The following is an 18,892-nucleotide window of genomic DNA, read 5'->3' as shown; positions in this document are numbered from 1 at the left end:
CAGCCCTGCCAGGCCAGGCCAGGACATCTACAGCCTCCCCAGGGAATTTTTCCCAGGCTGGAATCCATTTTTAGCAGCTTCCCTTGGTTGATCAATGGCTTCCATTCAATGGGAATATTGACTTAGGAAACTAGCTCAGAATGTCAGATGAAGTTCATACCCTACCGCTGTCTAGGCCCCACAGAGAATCGTGAGTTCCCTGCAGCACAGGAACACCACCAAGGGCAGGGGGATTCTGTGTAACCTCATTTTCTGGTCTTCAGAAGGCTTTGTTCACTCTCTTTTTCTGGAGGAAAGTTCTGTTTGTTTACAATTTAGTTAAGGAGACTAAAAGGCATTGGACACAATATTCAGCACAGTTTGTTTTTCCCAGCATGGAAGTGCAGTAGCCATTAGCCAAGAGCAAGACTTTGAAGCCTTCTCTGCCCCCTGTCCCCACCTACTCCCTCTCCTCTCCTTTGTTCTTCTGTGACACTTCATAGACACCATTATAATAGCCTCCTTACTAGAATTTGTTTTTCATCTATGTCTACCCTTTTGAAAGTACAAAGGACTGAGACTGTACTTTAATCATCTATGCCAAGTCAGCCTTATGCCTGGTATACAGGACAAACTCAATAAATATTTGCTGAATAAATGACTAGTCACTATTTAGAATATAGCAGTGTACCAAGAAGTTAAGTTCATCTAAACAGGTATATACTACCCTTACCCCCATTGTACAGACTAGAAAATTGAGGTCCAAGAGGCTAACTAGTAGCTAGAAGAGTCACAATTGTCATTTGGTCAGTATGATTACACAGCCGTCTGAATGTTTGAATATCTTTGAATACCTATTCAAATCAATAAACATTACCAAGGATAACACAGGCAAGATAATGCACAAAACATAAAAGAGATAAAAATATCTGTCTAATGCACACTGAACTACACACTTAAAAATGATGAAAATAGCAAATGTTATGTTATGTACAATAAGTAAAAAATAAAAAACTCAGCCTGCATCAATCCTATAAAAACCTCACAATAAAACCTCAGCATACATCAATGCAAAAACAAAAACAAAAACAAAACAAAAAACCCAAAACAAAACTGCTAATGCTGCGGAAAATTCTAAACATGCAAACTGATATGTGTTTTTGTTGTTGTTAACATTTAATGCTGCTAAACTTTTCAATTAAAATCTTTGTGTGCTAAGTAATGAGAACATTTAACCAAATTTTTCTTATATTGCTTGGACTCTTTCATATTCTCTTTGCATTGCCAAGAACTAAATAGGTGGTCAAGGAGGTTTTTATTAGTATACATTTTAGCACGTTTAATGTTTTCAAAGCACATATTTTATGACATTTTCTTCTCGACTAACGGAAGTTAATGTCTCTCATGGTCTGGGACAAGGGGTGAGTTTGGTGCAATGCCTTACTGAGGGTCTGTGGTTGCCTGTCTAGAAAAGCCTGACTTACCAGGCTTAGGAGAACAAGGGCAGAGTTTCGCACTGAAAGCCTAGACAAGGCAGTGCACTGGCTGCTTCCAACCTGTGGCTATCAGGTCCCCATTTCACATACCCAGCCTGCTTCTCCCTTAACACACTGAATTGTCTCACAAATAGTAGCGTTTGCCATCCTGACACCTCTGTTATCTGAAATCAGGACATGTGACCTAACTTTGGTTTGGTCTGACGCTATCTGAGGAATGGTAAGAAGGATCAAGAAAGCTTCCAATACCTCCAAGGTTAAGACCAAGGGATGAGATGGAATACGGTGGGAAGAAGGGTGAAGTGGTAGCCTTGCAGGATGTTAGAAGCCCTCCCTGTGTCCAAGAAGACATATCTAGCCTTAGATTGCAAAGTGACCAGCACTCAGCAATGTCAAGAGTCTTCTTTGCAGAGATTTAAGGCAAGCACAGGACCTAAAATTTCAGGTGGGCCAAATAATCACTGATCTAGAATGCTGCTGCAAGGAGTTAAGTGATGGAGGCAGAGTTTCCTGGGCTGTCGAACACAGGGTGAAAGCTATGTGTTGGAGAATATTTATCTGAAAGCCATACATCAGATGGAATTGGGTGGGGGTGGTGGACGTCAACCTGAGGTAGTAAATGTGGCCATATTTAAAAGATCTCCAGCCAGACTCCTTCATCCCCGAATTTACAATTTACTTCCACGCTACCACTTGGGGGGTCTGCATTTATCTACTCCCCTCCCTTCATCCAAACTGAACATGGCAATGGCCTCTGTCTTTCAGACTTGAGATTTCAATATCATCTTCCACTGTTTCTTATCCCACGGTAGCCATATCTATCTGATTGCCGTTTACATAGACAGTCTTGCTAATTCATTTAATTTTAACACTGTGCTTAACATCATATGATGAACACCTATCATCTGTGTGCTGTCGTCTCCAACCACACTGCCAAACCCCTCATCTAGACCCAGATTACTTCTCATCTGGTTGACTTCTGCCTCTTCCCTTTTTCTCTTTGGGCCTGCATTCATCAAATATCACCACCCTTCTAGCAAACGTACAAAGCACAGAGAACTGGAATATTAGTAGCAGGCAGGGCCTTGAAACTCATCTAGTCCAACACTTTTTATTTATTAAAGAGGAAACTGAGGCTCTGAGAGGTAAAGCCACATAGGAAGGGGGATGAGCTTTAAAGGCAGACCTTCTGATCCCCACAGGGGGACTCTCATATTGCTCTGTTGTCCTATGTGAGTATAACCTACCACAATCGTGCCAGCCAACAAAGCACAAAACCAGGACCCACAGAGCTGGAACAAATAGTCTAAACTTGCTGCTTAGGAAAAATAAGAAAGTAAAATTTTGTATAATATGTATCCATACCTAGGTAGATACTCCTTGGCTTCCTTCCATTAGAGCCTAGGGTCACCATCTAAAGAACCTCTTGACACATTAAAGAGGGTTGACAAACTACTGTCCATAAGCCAAACCAGCCAGCTGCCTGTTTTTGTAAATAAAATCTCCTTGGAGCACAGTCATGCCCACTTGCTGCTATACTGTCTCTGGTTGCTCTTGAGCTACAATGGTGGTGTTGGGCAGTTGTGACAGAGACTGTGTAACTGCAAAATCTAAAATATTTTATCTCTGGCCTTTTACGGAAGATGTTCGTGGAACTTGTATTCATTGTAGCTTTATGCAGAGCCAAAATGGATTCTACCTCCTGTGTAAGGGAATTCTGTGAAACTTATCCAAGGTGGCGGCTGGTTGGCCTTGGAGTTTGTGGCCACAGCTGGTTGTCATCCTTATCTTCACATCTTTTCTTCCTAATTTATGAGTTCCTTTGATGCCAGTTCATTCCAAGTCTTTTTAACTCTGCAGGCAGAAGCTCACAAATATGATTCCACCTGCCAGTGCTCCACCACTATGTAGTAGTCTTCTAACAGCCTCTCTGTCTCCAGTCTAAAGCCTCCAAGTTGCCTCCAGCTTCCTGCATGCCTCTTTATGTACTAACTCTCCAGGACATACACCCAGCCAGGTCACCCTGCCCCATGCTGAACGTTCCTGTGAACATTCTTACCCCACTGCCTCAGGTAAGCCCGCTTCACCCAGCTGCTCATCAGAATCTCGGGAAGCTTTTTAAAAGCATGTATGTCTAGGTCTCACCTCAAAAGCACTAAATCTGAAAAGCACATATTCTTTTGCATGTCACTTCCTTAGAGAGATCTACCCTGCTTGTTCCATCTGAAGGAGAGTCCCCAGTGCCCTCTATTTTATTCAATGTTATTTCTTTGTTTTGTTTCCTTATTACCATGTTTCAGTACCTGACAGATTAGAATATTTGTTTACTTCTTTATTGTCTGTCTTTTCACCAAATAACATGAGCGTCATGAGAGTATGGACTGTATCCTGAGCACCAAGAAGAGTATGGCCCATAGTAAGGCCTCTAACCCATCTGTCCAATCTGTTTGGGTACTTTTCCCTGATGTGGCTCCACGCAGCATTCTCTCTGGCTTACCTATCCAGCTTTAACTTCTCCTGTCTGCATGCGCAGGTTCCCCCTATACCACCCACTTAGAGTGGCCCAAGTGCACAGCGCCACCTGCAGGTTGCTAGGCTGCCAGGCTGCCACGCCCTGGTCCTATCACCTCCTGTCTTTAATATCCTCTCCTCCACATCAGCCTGGGAAGCCCATAAATGCTCCTTAACAAGCCACTCCAAAGTCACTCCTTCCCTGACCCACGTAAGCAGATGTGATCACCTCCACCTCGGAGCCAGCAAAGTGCCCCTTACAGAAAATCCCATTGCTGTGACTGTTTAGTACATGAAGACCTGTTGTCACTAAACCGGAGGCTCCCTGAGGGCTTTCGCTTTTGTATTCCCAGAGCCTAATGGTATACTTGGCAACATTGAATCCTAAATAAATGTTTTTTGAATAAAATAAGAGATGGGTGAAAAAAGAAGGTAACGAAGTAAGGGAGGAAGGGGAGAGGGAGGTGGAAGAGATGAAAGAAGGGACAGAGAGAGGAAGGAGAGAAGGGAAGGTGAAGAAACCAACTTCTCCCACGGAATCTCCTGCCTCAGTGCTCATGGTTTGGTGCTGCCCTGCTAAACTGGCTGGCTGATGTTGTAAAACTAAGACAGCAGCCCCAGGGACAGGATCTGTTCAGGGGTTTCTTTTGAACACTCTACAGTTGGTCTCTGCAAAGTCTTCTTGAAGATGTGGCCAAGAGGAAGAAGGGATGGGTCTTCTTAAGCAGACTGTGATGTTTCAAAAACCATTTCCTTGTGTGCCTCCAAATCACAGGCTTGATAACATGGTAAAGAAAGAGAGCAGCAAAGAACACCGCCAGTGGAGGCCAGGCAGCCTCAAAATTAACTGGCTTCCAATGCTTTTACAGGTCGTTTGCTCTTCTCCAAGGTGTATCAAGATGTCATTTGTGGCATTGATGTGGTTTGTAGGTTTTTCCTCTCCAAATCTCATGTTGAAATGTGATTCCCAGTGTTGTAGGTGGCGCCTGGCAGGAGGTGATTAGATCATGAGAGCAGATCCCTCTTGAATGTTTTAGCACCATCCCCTTGGTGATGAGTGAGTCCCTCCAAAGTTAGTTCACACCAGATCTGGTTGTTTAAAAGAGTCTGGGGCTCCCCTCTCCTCTCTCTCTTGCCTCTGCTCTCACCATGTGAGATGCTGTCTCCTCATTGCCTTCTCCCATGATTGTACATTTCCTGAGGCCTCACCAGAAGCAGATGCTGGCACATGCTTCCTGTACAGCCTGTAGAACCATGAGCCAATCAATCATCTTTTCTTTATAAATTAACTCATCTCAGATATTTCTCTATAACGATGCAAGAACAGAGTAACATATGCATTGAGTGTTTTAATTAAATATTTTATGACACCCTTAGGATGGATCAAAATGAGAAACGAATACAGGAATTTTTTCTCAGATGGAAAAGTAGTGGAAATTGTTTTTCTCTATATCGAAACATGGCCTTCTCCAGTAAATAGGAATTTTCACTTAGGTCAAGGATGCACACAAGAGAGAACAGAGAGCCGCTAGTGAGGAACTTGCATGCACTCTGAAGGGCATTTTGCATATGGCTATTTCTGATAATATACCTTTGAAAATATAGCTATATTATGGATGCATTTCATTAGTGAAAAGGGTGACATTTCTCCATATTAATGAAATAGAGGTAAGTTCCAATCAGATGAACCTGCCATAAATATACAGTTCTAACTGATAGAGTTTTTACACTTTCATTGATGATAAAAAATGGCTTCCTGATTAAAAGAGAAATTCTAGCTGCTTCTTAGCAGAACAGTTGGGAGGAAAAGGAACATAAAATAAAGATGTATTGCAGAGGATAGCAGAGCTATGCAAGTTTCACATTTTTCTTAAATGCACATGACAGGGCTCCAGTAGAAAGTCCTCTGGGAAATAATTTACAGTGGGTGAAACCAAGGCTCAGACAAGTTAATTGAACTTGCCCTGAGTCATTCTACAGATTTGTGGTGGGAATAAGATTTGAACCCAGAGCTACTGAGTTACGATGCTTTTGCTCACCTTAGAAACATCCACATTATACAGAGATATCAGGAACACGATTGCATCAGAAAACCTGGCTGCTGGAGTTGAATTCTACTGCTAATTCTGCTGGGCCATCTCTCACAGCACCCTGGTCGTGTATTGAGTTGTACTGTTGACTGGTCAGTGTCATTCTCCTTTCAGATGTGCAGTAAATCTGCAGTCATTTATTTATGCAGTTTGTTTGTTTGTTTGTTTGTTTGTTTTTGCTTTAATGCTATGTTTTGTTTCTTTTTAATTTAAAAAGAAATTTTAAAAGAAAACCTTGTTATATAGAGTTAAATTTTTCTAATTTGGGCCCCATTAAATTCAGGACTTGTAGTAACTGTACCCAAATTGAAGCCGAGTTTTGTATTGTTTTTGAAGAAAAGATGAACTAAGCAAATTGATAGCATAAAGGACATATTTAAGTTATTTAAATATAACCACGTATTTTTTTAAATGTCGGCTGGGGATAGTTTGCAATGAATACGCCACATAATAATAATAACTGCCATATACCAAGTGTCTGTTCCAAAGCAAGAAGGAGAGATAACGTAATGTATCATCAACTTTGGTCTCTACAACAAGCCTGTAAGGTAGTCCAATTTTATAGATAGGAAAACTAAGGAAGAGATTAATTGACTCGTCCAAGGTCCTTCATCAAGGATTCAGACCCAGGTGTGGCTGGCTCCAAAGCCCATCTTCTCCTCTGGATGCTGCATTGCAGTAATTTCTGATCTTCTGGGGGTCCTGGATCCTTACAAGAATCTAATAAAAGGTGAGAAACAGAACACACTCATAATGTTGCATGATTTCAAGAGGTTTTCCGACTCAAGAACCCTTGCATTACTGCCGATTTATAAACATCTCCCTTTCTGTTCATAAAAACTCATCATCCAGCACAAATGACTTTGTTAATCTTATGTTTTCTAGATAGCTGTGTATTGGAAGGCAACACCCATTTTTATTTACAAATAGATTAATTCTGACTTTTAATTCCTTCTTAGTTGATATTAATAAACTTGTATTCTACAAAGATAGAGTTTAGTATTCCCTACACAATAATTGATAATTTACCCAACTATGTTATTTTAGGCCATATCCTGATTGTGCCTTGAACTGATCCAATGCAAAGCTGGTTCATTGTGACAGTAGAGTGGCTGCTGTATGTTCCAGATCACAGGCTGCAAACTAGAGGCTGAACGCAGTGCTGGCCGTACTGGAGCCTGAGGAAAAAAAAAAAAAAATGCTAATACTGATTCCATCTTCATTTTAAGATTTTGATATTTTTTCAAAATGAAGTTTTTGCTTTAATTTTGGTTTTTAAAGTATTGCATTAAGATATTATTTATCTCGATTGCTAAATTTTGGGGTGCTTCCTTAAATTTTACACCTGAGATGAGCACCTCACTTCCCTCACCCTAATCCCCATCGTGGGTGAAGGAAGGGCTAAATGTGGCCACAGGAGTGTTCTTAAAAGCAGGACATTTCCCATGAAAATCAGTATTTCTGGCATCCCTTGTAAAAATCACAATTCCTGGCAATATCGGACTTGCATTTGCACAGGGCAAACCTCAACTATGGCTTCCTGTCAATGGCAGCTGCCTCCAATGGCGAGGGTAGGGGCAGGGGTGAGGGCCCTCCTGTTCTCTGAAGCCCCCCGGCTCCCTCTCAGTTCAGTTACCTGGTCCCTGTAGGCATTTGAATTGAGCATTCTGGGGCTAGACCAGGTGGAGAATGTATAAATGTTCATCTCTAGCCTTCATAAAACTTGCTCAGCCATAGCCTGTAACATTCTTTCAGGATTACCAATGTGCCACCCTTGACATTAAATCAGAAGATAAGATCACTGCCAGCAAGACCCTAGGGAAAACACCATTGACCAGCACTGAAGCATCATAAACCACAGTACTGAGGGTGCATGTAACATGTTTTTCATGCAAAGTAAGTGTTATTTTTTCATATTAAGGACTTAAGCTACTTGTATTATCCCTAAGATTTTTTGAGTGCTTACAACATGCCTAACTCTGTGCTGAAAGCTTTACATATATGATATTATTTAATTATTATAAGAATAGCATGAGATGCAGTAATATCCCCATTTTATAGATTCAGAAACTGAATTACTAACAGGTTAAGAAAATTGCCCAAGGACACATAGGCAATGGGCAGAGGAACCTGAACTCAAACCCAAGAGGGATGACACCAAAACTCTACGCTTGTTCCCACTATGAATGCTGCCTGTCTGTGCCCTGCTGTTGTCTTTAATAATAGACAACCTGCCTCCTAACTTCACTAATTGCTCTTTGCTGTCAGTGATGTTAACGTTTCACAAGCACATGGAATTTGATCCAAGTGCATACAACAGCTGCCTATTGTATTAAATTCACTTTAAGAGCCTATGTTCCTTGTTTTTGTGCCTTTTTTTATACCAGATTAATTTTTCAGAGGTTAATCACATGGCACTTATTTTAATTATGCCTTTCTAGTCACGACAAATGACAGCATTTGACTTCTTGTAGCCTTCCTTTGTATTGTGTGACCAATGAGATTATTAATAAATGCTTTTTTATTATGTAGTCATGCTGTAGGTGCCCACGGGGTATGGGCTGGCCTCATGTATTTTATTCCGGGTGCAGTGTCAGCAGGGCCTTGCGGATTTGCTAATGAGCTAAATCCGGTTAGTGCCACATGCCCTGGACTGCCAGAGATCTTTTAAATACATCATTGCTCTCAGAGACTCAGCTGGGTTCAGTTTGAGAGAGATTAACTTCTCATTCCAATTAACAGAGAGTCATACTATTGGAGAGAGGGTTGCTTATGTGGCCCCAAACCTAGGATCTTCTGACTGATGAACTACTGACCAGTCAACAACAAACCCGGACTTGTGAAAGGATGGCCTCAAGAAAGGATTTTTGTATTATCATTATTTGTTTTGCGTCTGCCTTAGAGGCCACCATCTCCTTAATAGGGTGGGCAGTGGGGAGGGGGAGAGGCCGTTTTGTTTCCCATGTGGACGGCAACCGAGCAGGAAAAATATATTGACTTCTATCTAGAATAATGGAGGGTTAAAAAGCAAGGGAGTGGAGCATTTAAAATCAACTTGAAATCTGGTATTTATAATCCTTCACCAGATTCCTCCCACCAAATAGTGGGTGTCAATGCTCTTTTAAATTCTATCTTTTATTTTTTCAGAGAACAGTAACGCCAGCTAACAATGATTGAGCACTTACAGAGTCCAGCACTCTTAGAACTGCTTTATGTATATTAATTAATTTAATGCTCACAACAACCCTTGGACAGAGATACAATTATCCTTCTACACTGCACTGCTCCAAACAAAATTCGTGAGATAATGTCTTCATTCATCTTGTGTTTTTGTCTCTCGTCACGTCTTGTTCTCGCGTTGAATTAACATGTAAGCTACGCGAATCGCTCTTCCCTGTTTTTGTTCAGAGGGTAAATAAATAACTATTTTAAAAGGAAATGCTTTTTAGAGTGAAAGTCAACCCCTCATCAGGAACCTACAAAGATAGCACAGATGTGCAGAAAAATAGGAAATTTCCACAGACGCAGGGAAGAAAGGAAAAGATGTGCTTTTTATAGAATATAATTTCTGATAAGAAAAAGAGGTGCAACATAATCAGCTTGGAAATCAAGAAAAGAGCAGAAATGCACATTTTCCTTTCGTTTAAGATTAAGAATGATTCAGAAAAATATAATCTAAAACATGCTCGATAATAAAGTAAAAATATCCTGTTTAGATTTAAATTATCTCACCGTAGCTCTATTGGTAAGACAAGCACACTGGCCCATGTAAAGAGAGCTCCAGAGGTATTCCTGAATAGAAATCAATGTGTGTACCCTAACCACAAGCCCATCTAAAAATCAATGTTTTTTTTTTTTTTTTCTCCTAACTTGTTTTACAAGAGAATGTATTCTTTGCAAGCCATAAAAACCCAAAGAGTTTTATTTGGGAGGTTTGATGAATCTTTTTTCAAAAGTAATATCCCACTTTTAAAGATCAGAGTATCACAATTGTTGTTTGTTTTAACAGAAGGCAAAGCTAAGAAAGGATTCTAAATGTGCAAGTGTATTTTGAAGCTACAATTGAACACACACACACACACACAATGGCTTTAAACTGGCTTCCCTGCCGGGCGCGGTGGCTCACGCCTGTAATCCCAGCACTTTGGGAGGCCGAGGCGGGCGGATCACAAGGTCAGGAGAGTGAGACCACGGTGAAACCCCGTCTCTACTAAAAATACAAAAAATTAGCCGGGCGCGGTGGCGGGCGCCTGTAGTCCCAGCTACTCAGGAGGCTGAGGCAGGAGAATGGCAGGAACCCGGGAGGCGGAGCTTGCAGTGAGCCGAGATCGCGCCACTGCACTCCAGCCAGGGGGACAGAGCGAGACTCCGTCGCAAAAAAATAAAAATAAACTGGCTTCCCTATCTAGAGGCAGCCAAAGGCAAGACTTGCTGGGGGAAGGGTTTAAATGTGCATGTAAAGTGCCTATAAATGTGCTTTTTCCAGACTGCAATTACTTCCTTTTCCTTAATATTTGCAGGGAAGTAAGTGACACTGACACTGGGGTGCACAGCAGAGCAAACAAAGGATCCACTTGAAAAAATTCCAGGAGGGAACTCGATGGGTATGTGATGCATAAACGTGGAGGGAAGTTGGATGGTTTGTGTGGTGTTTGGGGTTGGGGGATACAGGCACAGACCAACCAACAAAAATCCCGAGGGTCCCAGAGTCTCACTTTTCAGCCTCACGAAATAACAGCTGCATTTTATGAAGGAAATATATTGGTTCCTTGTGTTTCTTAAATGGGACTTTCTCATCATTTGGATCCTAAGAAGCCTCCTTTTCATTTTTCTTTATTAAAAAGCATCCTTAGAAGCATTCACCCAGTGAAGAGGAAAACTGTCTACTTTCTATGGTTGGACCTCTTCTGTCCCCACTTGTTGCCCCACCTTTCTCCTGGCCTCCCCTTACACTGCTCTAAATAGCGCAGGTGATTGAAAACCACTTTCAGCCCCTACCAAGCTTAGGTGACCTTTGGGCTCTGGGGGACCAGGTCTGGCTCTTACTTATCCATGTATTCCCTGACTTGATGCTTTGTGGGTTGGACACAGATGCTGCATGGTCGGTAATGCTTTGCTAAATGAAAAAGTTTCTGGTTAACTCCTAAAAACATGTTTATTGAACCTGGTAGAGAGGAAAGCAGGAATGTTTGTGATATCTGTTAGGCTGTGTAACGTTATTTTAAAAATCAGGACAAAGTTTTTCCATCCACCTTTCCAAAACCTCATTGTCCAACTAAATAATAAAAATCCAAGATATAAATAGTTTGCCTGCAATGAGTGGTTAGAAAAAAAAATAGTGCTGATAGATGTATCTCTGATGTCTTTAAAATGGAGAGTACAGTGCAGTTGATGAAAACAGTTGAGCTGTTTGGTTTTCAGGCTGAGTCTCTTGAGCAATGAGATTCACTCTTGTTGCCCAGGCTGGAGGGCAATGGCATGATCTTGGCTCACTGCAACCTCCACCTCCTGGATTCAAATGATTTTCCTGCCTCAACCTCCCAAGTAGCTGGGATTACAGGCATGTGCCACCACACCCGGCTAATTTTTTTGTATTTTTAGTAGAGATGGGGTTTCTGCATGTTGATCAGACTGGTCTTGAATTCCTGACCTCAGGTGATTCGCCCACTTCAGCCTCCCAAAGTGCTGGGATTGCAGGTGTGAGCCACCACACTTGGCCAAGATCTGGTCTGTGATCAGATCAGATCAGATCAGATCAGTCTGGTCTAGCTCCTATCCCACTCCTGCTGGGTCCAGAAACTCTGGAACAAGGACCCAATAATTCATAGTTTAACAAGCCCTCCAGGTGATTCTGATGCACATTAATGTTTGAGAGCCAGTGGCCTAAAGACCAATTATATGCCGTGGTATTCAACGCTAGTTGCGTATCAGAATCACCTGATGCATTACTCTCCCAGCCCCCTGTCAATTAAAACAGAATCTCTATTCACTACCATCCTCCTCTTTAGTCACTGTCTTGTTAACCTGGTTGTCTTCTCACTATTAACTATGACCACATCATAGATGCGATTAGCAACATTTACAATGTCCAGTGATTATGAAATTTGTCCTATTTGATTTTTCTTAGATGCTTTTTGTTAGCTCACAGGCTAATTGAAGCTCTAACTTCATAGCTTTATAGAAGTTCTTTTAGATGCCCAAGAAGTTCCAAATGTTCCAAGAGATCTTTCCCTAGCAACTGCTATATTTCCCCTTTTAAGTTTTCTCTCTCTCACTTGAAGCTTTTTTCTTCTGTTCACATAAACTCCCTCTGAGAAGAGAAACAATAATCAGTAGTTGTAACTTACCAGGAAAGATTCCAATATTAAAAAGCTGAATGGAGGCCGGGCGCCGTGGCTCAAGCCTGTAATCCCAGCACTTTGGGAGGCCGAGACGGGCGGATCACAAGGTCAAGAGATCGAGACCATCCTGGCTAACACGGTGAAACCCCGTCTCTACTTAAAAAAATACAGAAAACTAGCCGGGCGAGGTGGCGGGTGCCTGTAGTCCCAGCTACTCGGGAGGCTGAGGCAGGAGAATGGCGTAAACCCGGGAGGCAGAGCTTGCAGTGAGCTGAGATCCGGCCACTGCACTCCAGGCTGGGCCGCAACAGAGCGAGACTCCCTCTCAAAAAAAAAAAAAAAAAAAAAAGCTGAATGGAAAATATTGATAAGGTTACAAAAGCAGACTATAATTTAAGTTTCTTTGCTTTTGCCTGGTATGATGACATCAAGTCAGTGTGGTAAGTGTGGTTATCTCGTACTAATAAAACCTGATTGGCATTTGTGTATGTATTTGATGAATGAAGAAATCTAAAAATGGATTAATAATAAAGCTTGGTAAAGAAAAATCTCAAAATATTACATCTATGTAGAGTAAGTAAGTAATAAATAGGGTCCTTGGTGATTAAAAAGGTTAAGAGCCACCATGTAGAATTATCAGTCATGTGTACCAGAGAGATAAGGGCAGTTCTGAGAGCAGCAGGCACGTACGAGGGAAGGAAGAAAGTAAGTACTGGTTAAATACTAAGCCAGGGAGAAGAAAAGGACCCTTCTAGTCTGTTCCTCCTACGCTAACAGACGGAGGTTGCAGCTTATGTGCACCTGTCCAAAGCAAAGTTGATGAGCTGGGGTCCTGTTTGTGCAGTCTATTGTCTAGGGGTTTCATGGGAGGTTTCATGGAGTTCTTACTGGGACCAAGATTCTATGGGAGTTCAAGGTCAGAACCAGGAAGATAGTGTGAAATCAGGTCACAAGTTTATATATGGATAGAGCGAGAGTGAGAGCACCCAGAAATGAGGCCAAACAAGACAGATAATAAAATAAGTTTAAGTTGACTCTCAGAATGGGCAGAGCTGACAACTCTCTTAGAGGAAAAGGTAGAGGAACACTGGATCCTCAAAGCAAGTTTCTCAGCTTCATTTTCATTTACCAGTTAACCTGAATGGCCAAATAAGAAATTTTAGCTCAGAAAAGCCCTCCTCAATCCGGGAAAGATAATGTACATGGCTGTAGGCCCCTTTTAAAACAGCCATGGACAGACGGACATTCTAAGATGTGAGCTTTGCCTCTGAATGGACACTGTTACTCACCAGTGATTTTGCTGAAATGATCAGATACATTTTGCTTGGGTTTGCAATGGCAATAATGACATTAAAAATACCACCCATAAAACAGCTATAATTATCTGATTCTTTTTTTGACATGTACTTATGTTTTGTGGTGGTTTGAAGAAATAGCAGTGAAGTTAATGCCTCATTACTTAGACCCTCTAAGGTTAGAGCATCCAACCTAAATTGAATCGCAAAAATACATTTACAGCTAATTCACATATTAGAACTTCTATCAATCATCATTTGTGCACTTAGGGATTTGCATATACCATGTCTACTCTCCAAATCCCTCTCCTTAACAGTCATCCAATTTTTTACAAATCCATCATAGTTGCAGGGCCAAAGTACAGGGCTGGAAACCGACGGGGAAAAGGGAATGCCCTGACTTCACTGGCGATACTATCTCAACCACAAAAGGAGAGTAAGAATAATGTGAAGCTCTTCAAATCTAATGACCCAAGGTACACAATTTAACTTTTCTGCACCTCAACTTTCACATCTGTAACGTAGGAGTAATAAGACTTCCCTGTGTATGTCAGAGGCTTGTTAAAGATTAAGAAAGAATTGTCACAATGCTGCCCGATGGCGGATAGTGCATCTTCAGCATAGGCTCAAGCAGAAAGTCCTTTAGCCTAAAAGATTTTAAAATGCTCTTTTCAATTGTAATGCTATGTGAAAGAATGCTGGCTCTGTTTGAGAGAACTCAGCAGACAACACGCATGGACAGAAACTTTTGGGCTAGAGAACCAGAACGCCCACATTTTGCAGGGTGTACTAAAAAGAAACATGATCTCCTACAGAAATCTCATCTAAAGTCTGAGCAAATATGAATGCAAAACCTAATAACTTAGAAATAAGGCATCATGGAAGAGATTGTATGCAACCCATGTGGGAAACTATATACAGTTTTTTATTATAGGTAACCCTACAGGAAGGACTAGCCTTTATTCAATGTTCACTATGTGACATTCATTTGATCCTTCCATCCAGTTCAAGAGGTAAGTGTATTAGTCCATTTTCACACTGCTATAAAAAACTACCTGACACCGGATAATTTACAAAGAAAAGACATTTAATTGACTCACAGTTCCACATGGCCAGGGAGGACTCAGGAAACTTACAATCTTGGCAAAAGGCAACAGGGAGGCAATGCACATCTTATATGGAAGCAGGAGAGAAAGAGAGATGGGGTCAAGGGGAACTGCCAAACACTTTTAAACCATCATATCTCATAAGAACTCACTTACTGTCATGAGAACTGCATGGGGGAAACCACACCCATGATCCAATCACCTCCCACCAGGCCCCACCCTCGACACGTGGTGATTACAATTCAAGATGAGATTTGGGTGTGGACACAAAGCCGAACTGTATCAGTAAGTTATGGATATGGGTATGCCATTTTAAAAATTAGGGAAGTAAGACTCAGAGAGGTGATGTGATTTACCTAAGGTTGGTATAAAACAGATCAGGCTTCAACTTCTAGAAATATGTTAGACTGAAAATTTGAAAAGCCTTTCCTCTGCAAATGTATAAATGCAGATGATGTATGAACCACAGCACATTTACTTATGCATCGTGATGCTCACTACAAAGCAAGAGAAATTTCTAAAAGAGAGTTCAAACTAGAGTGTTAAGAAGAGAGCCATAGGGATTACCCTCACGGGAAATGCCATTGACCAAATCCTAGAAGTTGGGGATAAATGGTAGTATATGAAATGAAAGACTTAGACTTGTGCAAGGTGGGAGCTACACCTTAAAATTCCATATAAAGCTAAGACACGTGAAGGTGCTGCAGATTCGTGATGATGGCTAAACAAAAATCTACATGGGCAAAGTGAGCCAACAAGAAATCTTGTCTTCACAAGAAAATAAGATTTCAAAGAAAAAACTTCAATAGAAAATTAGAGAATAAAATAAACAGCTTCACATCAACAAATTTAAAATGTGTACAATTTGAAAATACACAAAAAAACTTTTAGAAAAATATACTTAACAAAAAGTACTGAAGAAAAAATTTTAAAAATTAATATTAACATTCCCATTAAAGAAACTCTAGGCCCAAAACATATTACAAATAAGCTTTAAAAACTTTTAATAAACAGATTCTTGTAGCCATATGCAAATTCCTCCCAAAATTAGAAAATAGAGTGAAAACTAACTCCTCATCTTATTTTGTGAAAATGATATAGTCTTAATATCAAAACTAGTTAAGGACATTTCAAGAGAGAATGGTTACAGGCCAATTTCATTTATAAAACATAGATCTAAGAATCATAAACAAAATATTGGGAAACTGAGTATGGCAATATATTAAAAATATAATAGATCATTACCAAGTTGAGTTTGTTCCAGTAATTCAAGATTGGTTTAACTTTAGAAAAAAATTGTGTAATTCACTATATTAATAGATAAGTAAGAATAAATGATTTGAGTAGGTGCATAAACATTTTATAAGATTCATGATAAAATTATTTTTAGTCAATTAGAAATATAAGGGAACTCTGTTAACCTCACTAACAGAAAACTGCAAATATCATCCTAAGAATTCCCTTGAATATCAGAAATAAGATGTATGTCCAGAGACCCTGCTTCCATTCACCATTGTCTTCAAGATCCTAGCAAATACGATAAAGCAAGAGAAAAAATTGGAAATAAAAACGAGAGACAAAATTCTCATTATGCACAGATAATATAATTGCCAATAGAAGCTCCAAAAAATCCACAAAAATTGTTATTATGAACAAGAGAGCTTAACTAGTTGGGTAGACATAAATTACTACATAAAACAATTATAAGTTCATATACTAGCAACAATATACATATATAATTTATAATAGCAACAAAAAGGGCACCTAAGAATAAATATAATGAAAGATTTCCAAACTATTAGAATATGTAATAGTATTTTATTTTAAAATGTTAGCTTATTCTATGTTTTTCTAATCTGCCTATAGTGGTTACCATAGAAGATATATATATATATGTGTGTGTGTGTATATATACACATATATATGTGTGTATATATATATCAGTTACCACATATCCATATAAGATATTAAAATTATTTTGTACAATCACTATTCATTTAGATTTACCCACAGGTTTATCCCTTTTAGTGTTCTTCAGTTTTTCCCATATATTCATGTTTTCCTCTGAGACCATTTTTCTTCTACCAAAAGAATTCCCTTTAGTAGTTTCTTTTTCTTTTTAATTAGATTTATTGATATATAATTTTATACAATAAATTTTTACAAAGTTTAAGCATGTTTTTGCAAAATGATAAATGCTCTCAATTTTTTATTCTGCAAAAACATCTTTATTCACATTATGTGTGAAGGATATTTTCATTGGCTATATAATTTTAGGTTGGCAGTTACCTTCAGAACTATAAACTTTTTTCTTGCTTCCATGATTTATTTGGAAAAGTCAAGTATCCGTTTTATTGTTGCTCCTTTGAAAGTAATGTCATTTTGTTTTGCTCTGTCAGCTTTAATTATTTTTTTTCTTTTCATTGCTTATTTAGCAATTTGCCAAGTCTATTTTGGTATGCTTTTCTTGTAGTTATACAGCTTGGAGTTTGTAGAGCTTCTTAAATCTGAGAATTGATGTTTTTCTGTTTTTTGAAAATGTATAGCTAGTATCTCTACCAATATTGCTTCTGCACAGTTTATTTTTCTCTCATTCTAAGGCTCCAATTATACATTTGTTAGACATAGATACTGTGGCATTTTTTAAATACTCTTGTTAGTTTCTCTATACAAAATTTTTTCCTCTTTGTCCTTAAGTATGGATATTTTACATTGATTTACCTTCTGATTTTATAAATCTGTCTTCTTCTGTGTCTAATCTCCTGTTAAACTCACCTATTCAGTCCATAATTTCAATTATATTACTACAATTATATATATTATATTTTAATTCTAGAATTGTCATTTTTAATAGATTCAAGATCTTTGGAGAATTTATCTTGTCATTTCTTGAGTTATGAATCATAGTCACTTCAATGTCTGTGTCTGAATTATCTGATATCTCTATCACCTATTGACCTACTTCTGTTTTCTCTTCATTTTTTGGTCATTTGATCCTGTATTCTTCCATACCTGTTAATTCTTTTATTGAATACCAGACATATACAAAATTATAGTGATAACAAGGCTCTGGTTGCTATTATCTTTTCTCAGAGAAGCTTTTTACTTTTAAAAGAGTGGTAAATAAGAACAGATTGCCTTATTCCATGAGTGGGACTGACGGAGCTTGTTTGAAGTTTGATGGTGCTCTTTTGTGTGTGCCAGTCTACTAGTAAAATATACCTTTTGAAGGATTCCTAACTGGAAGTCTAGAACTAATAATAGCACTCTTCCTCTTTATCCCACCGTAACCTCCCATTTGTGTTTCCCCAGCACCATAATACTGAAAAAACTGCATCTCAGCTTCCTAACCACTGAACTATTACTTTTTGCTCTGCTTTTCTCTCACTCCCAAATCCCTTAAAAATCAGCAAATTCCTCAAAAGACACAATACTGTAGAATATCTCACTTTGCGAGCTTTCCTACTCTCTGAAATTTTTTCTTCTTAAGTCCTGGCACTTTTGAAAGCTCTCTAATGTCTTCTCTTTGAATGGATGTTCTCAATATTTTGTCTAACTTTTCTATTTGTTATTGATAAGAATATTGGTTCCTGAAAAGTGAATCTGTCATTAGTGGAAGTCATTAAGAAATATGTATATTTTAATAAAGCTGGAATCATCACAAATTCATATTGATACTTCTAATTCAAATTCAGGAATACAGTACTTTTACTTAACCTCACTGATGTTACATATGTATCTCCTTTATCCAATGTTAAAAGCCACAGTTTTCAGGGACACTCAAATAATTACTCATTTGTTTTAGCAAATACATATACCATATAAAACAGTCAGATAATTAAAAAAACTGAAGCTATCAATAAAAATGATTATGAAAAACAGTTTAAGGTTTTTTAAAAGACATTTCTTATAACTTAGTTATGTTTTAATATTTATGTAAAGAGTTTAACAGATTCTAAAGTAAAATTCCTCAAGAAAAATCCCTCTTATTCCTGTCGATTCTACCTTATTCTGTTCTTTCCCCATGTTTAATGGTTTGCCCTTCCATTGTTTTTTTAAATAAATTTATTAAAG

Source organism: Macaca mulatta, chromosome 7 (assembly GCF_049350105.2).
Source record: "Macaca mulatta isolate MMU2019108-1 chromosome 7, T2T-MMU8v2.0, whole genome shotgun sequence".
NCBI lineage: Eukaryota > Metazoa > Chordata > Mammalia > Primates > Cercopithecidae > Macaca > Macaca mulatta.
Note: the sequence above shows the minus strand (reverse complement) of the source record.